We start from the raw sequence: 7331 nt of genomic DNA, 5'->3' as shown, positions 1-7331 counted from the left end.
GGCACACAACTGCGACGCCCCCTGGCGGGTGGCAGCTGGCGGCTAGCGGCTGGCGACTGTACATGACTGAACATCAGAACAAATCCTATTATAGTATTTTTGATCGACTTCCCAAAAGGAGGAGGTTCGTCTGTATGTTTGTTTTATGTGTGTCACGGCATAATTCCACAGCTTGTGGACCGATTTTGATAATTCTTTTTTTATCCGAAAGGTAATGCTTGCAGGTGGGTCCCATTTTTTTGTTTGATTTTTGGAGACAAAGACTGCCACGTAGTTAAATAGTTTAGCTCCAAATCGTGCGACGAAATTTCGGGTCATTTTTGCTTTCTTTGCTTACGTAGCCTAAACTATAAGACTTACATAAAAGTAATTGTCCAAGTTATAATTATTATATGTCTATATCTTACTAATATTATAAATGCGATAGTTAAGATGGATGGATGTATTCGAGGAAGAACTGGACTTCGTGAGTTATATAAAATACCTTCTTACAGATTTATGTATTGCGTAGAATTCGCCTCACCCATAGAGTAGATAGAGGAACGTTGATACTAACCTTTTAATTCGTATGTCAAGGTCAGCTTGTGATTTGGGCTTTGCTTACAAACGATTAGGTCAAGCCTTGAGCTATGAATGACAGACAACTAAAATTATACAGACCTATGACTCGCAACGCTTTGGGTTTGTTACCTTCAGAGAAATAAGTACTCTAACAGACGAATATAGACATATATTATAATAATTGTTGTATTTTGTAGATTATTACAAATTATTTAATAAAATAATTATCTTTGTATAGCCTAGATATATTTTAATGTTTATTTGTAGTCGACTATAGACTATAGCGCAGTATGTCGCCGCCGCGCCGCAGACACGACGTAAAAAATGAAAATTAAGCACTTAATTCTCGGCTCGCGCTAGAAATAAAACGCCGGATAATCACATGAGTGTAGGGGTGTGCGGGGGGTGCAGGGGGTGCGGGGGGTAGCACCGCCACATATTAATATGTAAATAGGCCCGCTGTCCGACCGTGCGGCCGACATGTGAAAAATGTAATTCAGAAACCGTACCGATGGAAATAAAACTCATGCTCTTATACTGTCAATATATTTTTAAAGCCATTTCAGGACTTATTTTGGTATTTTTAAATACAACAAGCGGTATTGACGGTTATATTAAGAAGATTCAAATTATACTACATTACTTTTATGTCGAAAACTAGCTGGTGCTCTCGACTTCGTCCACGTGGAATTAATAATATAATTGTAAAAGAATATTTGAAATAGATCCAGTAGTTTTTGAGTTATTTCAATACATACAAAAATCCAAAATATACTTCTTTTATTTTAATGATATTAGTATAGAAGAACGCCTCGCTTTTAATTAAGTAAACCTAACAAGCGACAAACAAAGACACTATAAAGGTAGTACAGACAATGGCGTTATGTTACGCAGTGTAACATTCGTGGAGCAGTTTGTTGCTTGTTGGTATTTCCGCACATACATACTGACTGCATGCTTGCGGCTTTACGTGTTACGCCCAGTGAATTAAACTTTAAAATTAATTAATAGCCATTTTAGCCAAACGTATGCAACAATGGATGTAAAGTACAATGGAAAAGGATAGATCTCGATCCAATTTTGTGGTTTTAAGGAAGGGGGTGGTTTTACGTAGGACTCTATTAAAATTAACTATAAAATACAACGATTTAATTTGGACATGTGTGGTATCGCTGTATGTCAATTAAATTTTATTTTGCAATAATTGTTTTAACGTTATGTTATGTTTTGGAACATAAGGAAATTTCTTTTGCTGTTCTAAATGAAACGGAAAAACATCGATGGCTATACGATAAAAAAATAAACACATAAAACTAATTGTATATTGTTAAACAGTCAATAATGTACGTGCTGAGAAATTAATTAAAATATTTACCTTAAATAAACAAGGCATTACCTTTCGGATAAAAAAAGAATTATCAAAATCGGTCCACTAGCGGCGGAGTAATGCCGTAACGCACATAAAAAAAAATAATAAAAAAACCATACATACGAATTGAGTACCTCCTTCTTTTGGGAAGTCGGTCAAAAATAATTTTAGTAAAGTGTGGCAATTAAATATTAGTTATTCTGTTTGGATCACAGTCGATTTATATTTAATTTGAAACACGAAATTACAGTAAATAAAGAACTAATCATCGTAAGACTTTTAGCCGCATGTGTGCATCATCCTGTTGCAATAATTTTATCCATGTCAATATACTACGGACTTACTGTTACAGGACTAAGGTCTTTTAGATGTACAACAGACAAAAGAGTTTAAAAACATTAAGACAAATACGACTAGACTTGCATGTGACAGATAAGCATTAGCTAGGAGTCTAATTTTGAGTGTAATACTCAAAAATCGGCTGCCGGAAAACATACAAACTGTCCCACTTCAAATACATTGTAAACAATACATTATAAACATAAAGACACACCTCCAAAATATGAATACAATGGTCAGTAGAGATCAAATAAAAAAATATATCATCCCTTACCGTGAAAAACACTTCAGTAATCTGCCTTTGAAATAAACTTAAATGGGCAAGCGATTACATAGCTTAGATATCAGGTCGCGTGGTCGTCGCGAAGTCGCCGCGAGGGCGAAGGCCTAGCCGCGTGGGGCGCCGCGCTACTACTGCCGCACGCCGTGTTTACTCCACGCGGGCATGCGCAGGACTCCGCCACCCGCCGCGCGAACCTCCGACACTCAGATAACATCAAAACGACGTTTAAAGCTATCATTTAGATTTATTAGTAAGTTAATTTTTATTTAGCCCCAAAAATGCCGTTTAGATAGTGTACATATACCTTTATTTGTAATTAAAACTTCGAAACGACGCGGCAAATTGCAAATATACGCAATGCTACATGCATTATCGAGTTACTTTTATTTTAGTTGTTAATTTTTCGCATACATTTACTTATTTTAGTATCCGATACATAACAGAGTACTTAGGTAAGTTTTAATACGCAAAAGCTTAAATACAGCTTTAAGCACTCAGAAAAAAATATAGCCTTTTAAGACAAAATCAATAGACCAAGTCAAAGTTTCGTTTCCAGCAACAAGTTTTAAGTAAATTGTCATAACTTAAGGAAAATTTGTACATTGATATTGACATGCAAGCCGCGAGTTGAACCACCCCGGAGTAAAGCTTCAGTGCACACATAACCGAGGTATTTTAGACCCTATTCACATCTAATAGAGTTCATAATTGGCTTAGTTATAAGGTTTTGTTTTGTAAGTGCAGACGAGGGTGTCGGTGTCTACGCTAAATGAATGTTTTCTGTGAATAGATGTTGATTGCTTGTAATGAGAGACACGCGAGGGTCGTCGTGTCGTGTCGTGTCGTGTCGTGGAAACGGTAATTGTTGACGTGCTGGAGTAGGGACCTTGATATATCAACAAGGCTACGATACGATACCTTGATATTGACATGTCGGAAGGGTCGCACAACTGTTACTCTTCTTTCTTCCTATGACCTTATATGGAGGTGCGCAAACTACTCGATTTTTAGTTGTGCAACTATACAGTTAAATTAGCGAAACAATCGGCAATTGACATAACAGTTGTGCGATAGTTTAGTCAAATGTGTGCGCCTGCTCTTAATATTCGCTGCACAAACTGAACAGCTTGTCTCAGTTCAATGGTTGCGAATAGGGCTGCCTCCACCGCACCTGTGTCCGACCTTCACTCCGCATGTTATCTATTGCGACAGCCCTGACGGCTCACTGGTTTATAACTACAAACGGTTAATGGACAACTAGATTGTTAATTATTTGTTTATTTATTTTTATTGTTACTTATGCGATGGCAGTTTATTTACCTGATACGTTCAGGCTTTATCCCAAACAAGAATATGAATATGGCATCGAACGTGATTTAAAAAAAAATATTCCAGTAAACAACATCCAGCAGAAACTAGAAACATAGAGGTAAATGTCATCTCGAATTTTCCATTTTACGGATTTAATCGCATAAAACAATTTAATTGCTTGAACAATTAAAATTGCAGAATGAAATTCAGTTGACATATTAAATCCCTTACAGTGAAATGGTGCGTCAATCCGTTAGACAAACGAGTTCGATAACCATTCGATATTTGTCGCAACAACTAATAAAGAGGAAAGAGATGTATTTTTGTGTGTATTAGATTCACGTACAATCTGCTAGACATATTTTGATACTTCGTTCACCATTAGCCAGATAATTTATGAGTAACATAGGCCATATTTATTATTCTTTAATTTGAAGCGAATGACGTTGGGAGCAAGAGTTAGTTAATTTTAAAGTGTACACGACTAACTTTCAGATGGGCACAGATCTTCCCCAACACGCGCTCCTCTAAACAACTTATTTCATGACACCGTCTGCATCTAATTATCCAATTAGAAGTAAGGCTCTTTATCACGTCGTAATAAATTATTTAGGAATCTTGTCTGCATATGGTAGGTATATGCTTGTCGCAATGCCGACTTTCCGCACACCTCTACGCAGTCCGCTCCACACCGGTGGATTTAAAACTAATTAATTCGGTTACGAACTATAATTTAATCTATAGTTCACCACCGCATACAGGAACTTTGAGGAATTCGTAAAATAAAAGACAAGATTGGTTTTCCGCTTCATACTCACTGTATGTCTTTATTTAAATTTATCTCTTTTTTTTGGGATTTTTTATAAATTTATTTTATTTTAAAACTTTTTTAAAATCAAACTTTATATTAATATTAAATATATAATATATCTTTAATGTATTTACATATTATGTACAGGCTGTATGTATGTTGGTATGTACACTTATAATTAAACGTCACTATGTACAACGCGTTATGTAACCTAACAGACATACAGAGCAGCGAGCGACGCGCCGCGGCGGGAACACTTCTCACAATAAATGCATGCAAACCGCGACCCCGCACTGCCCCCTGCGCCCCCGGCCCTCGGACCCTCGGGACTTCAGCATCTAGGACCATAGGAGACCCTAAGGAAGGTCCTCAGGGCCCTAAGTCCGCGTCCCGCCGCCGCGCGCGCTTTCTCTTACAACTAATTCCATTACGTTTAGTTCCACACTTTACATAATATCATTTTTATTTTATTTTTTAAGTTATTATTTAGCAAAAGTTGCGAGTAATTACTTAAATTATTGTAGACTGGGTTAGTCTTATGTCTCGGGGCGCTCACCCCTCCCCGCACTGCCCGACTGCCTGCCCACACCCCCCAGCCGAGCTGACACAATGGTTACTATGGTAAAGTCCATCAGTGACCGGCGTCCAACTAAGTTCATTTGAATCGAGCAAATCATTAAGACTTTTGTTATAAATATAAAAGGACCAACACTTTATTGTTCTAAGCGACTGAGACATGCTGTCTCTTTCTAACTCCACATTTGTCTTCCTTTTTTACTTTAACAATACTAACAACCTTACATTCATAACTCCATTATTTCACAACTCACAAAACCCATACAACGAAAAGAGTCCTTTAAGATTCCACACAAACATCTCTTCGTCGTATGAGTGGGAAAGAGACAGCACGATTTGTTCTCATAAGTCAGAGTCCACACTCGGGCCAATCACATCCGGCGCACAAACAAACAGACACACAAACACACAGTCAGCGGCAGTGACAGACGCACACGACGCCTCATCCCCACTAACGGGACTCATTTGTACTAAATCTTACTCAATTCACAAAGATGCGTGTAAACCGACTCTTAATAAAGTTATGCGTACATAGCAGTCATCAAAACTTCTTATTGACTTTGAAATCTTACAACTGAGAAAATTTTAATTTACACAGTTACAAAATTGTTTAACAACAAATTTGACAGAGGGAATGCATCCACTTCCTGTGCGTCCCCTCCTCGGTCGAAAGACAATGCATACAAATGCGGATTTGTTAGCAATTGGTTTCGCTATTCCGGCGAATTTCGGTAGCCATTTGCTCGTTTGTCACTTTATACTATAAAAAACCTAAACATACTACCGCTAGAGTATATATTGCGATTATATTGGTGTTATTTTTATATAAAAAGTAGTTTCTAGTGAAATTTATCCCGCACGTGTATCTTGCAGACCAGTATTGCTTGTTTGGGAACAATTCGATACATACGGCACTAAACTATTTCGTATATTTTTATATAAATTTGGTTAATATTATTTCAAATCTCACAATGTACTCGGAAATGTATTACCAGTATCGCCAGCCATTCCGCCACTCCATACAATACGAAGATCCAAAGTTAATCACACTTACGAGCTAATTTGGTGTTCTATGTTACTTATGTAGATATACAATCTATAGATAGAGTATTCCAAGTTTGACGTCTAATTGAGCGTCGAGTCGCAGTCATTTACCACACGGAAGTTAACCATAAAAACGCTTTTTTTAATTTGTTTTTAAACCATTTTTCATCTCACATTTGAAGTCTAGATTAGGTATCTATAGGTAATACGTTGTCACACTATTATCACTTTAAAAACATTTTTAAACTTAACAAACGTATTTTGATTTTTCTGTAAAGAAAATCTTTAAAATATTCCCTTGAAAAGTAAGCTGTTTCCCGTTGGGCCGATCGTGCCACAATTCTCTTCCCGTTGGATTTATTTAGATTTAAGTTTTCCTATTAACTACCAGTCAAGGAAATATAGAGGATGTTTTTAAAGTCGAATGTCCCAACGGGAAATTTTCGTGAGTTTCCACCGCTGAGACATTCAAATAGAAACATGTAATTACAATTTGATAGATATTGAAGGACGCAACACGTTTCATGTGAATGTTTCAGCAGTGGAAACTCACAGCAAACATTACATTTGCCTATCTCGTCCTTTTTATGGCAGATCTTCAGTTTAATAAAATTTCGTCTGAACCAGAGATAGTTATTCATTTATACACAAAAGTCAATATAACATTCAATTACGCTGTAAATAAAGCCCGGTTTAGACTTAGCCAGTACAGTGGGACAGTAGCGTAGGTTAGGCAAGGTGTATACTGGTCAGTGTTCATGTATGCCAGTTACTGAACGCTACTGCCAACTGTACTCGAGTGCGTCCCAGGCGTACATGTCGCACCGTTTGTATATCATAGTATGTCATTTGTATAAATGATACATGTCGCACATACTACTCGTCAGCATTCAGCAAACAGTACAAAACACTACAATTAGCATAATTAACAATATCACTAATTCGATAAACGACCGGTATACATTCCAAGACTTTAGATATGAAAATTAGGTTATTTGCATTGATACAGATTTAATCTACGAAAGTTTATTGCTAAA

Source organism: Papilio polytes, unplaced genomic scaffold (genome assembly GCF_000836215.1).
Source record: "Papilio polytes unplaced genomic scaffold, Ppol_1.0 DF823901.1, whole genome shotgun sequence".
NCBI classification, from domain to species: domain Eukaryota; kingdom Metazoa; phylum Arthropoda; class Insecta; order Lepidoptera; family Papilionidae; genus Papilio; species Papilio polytes.
This window is presented reverse-complemented; position numbering follows the sequence as displayed.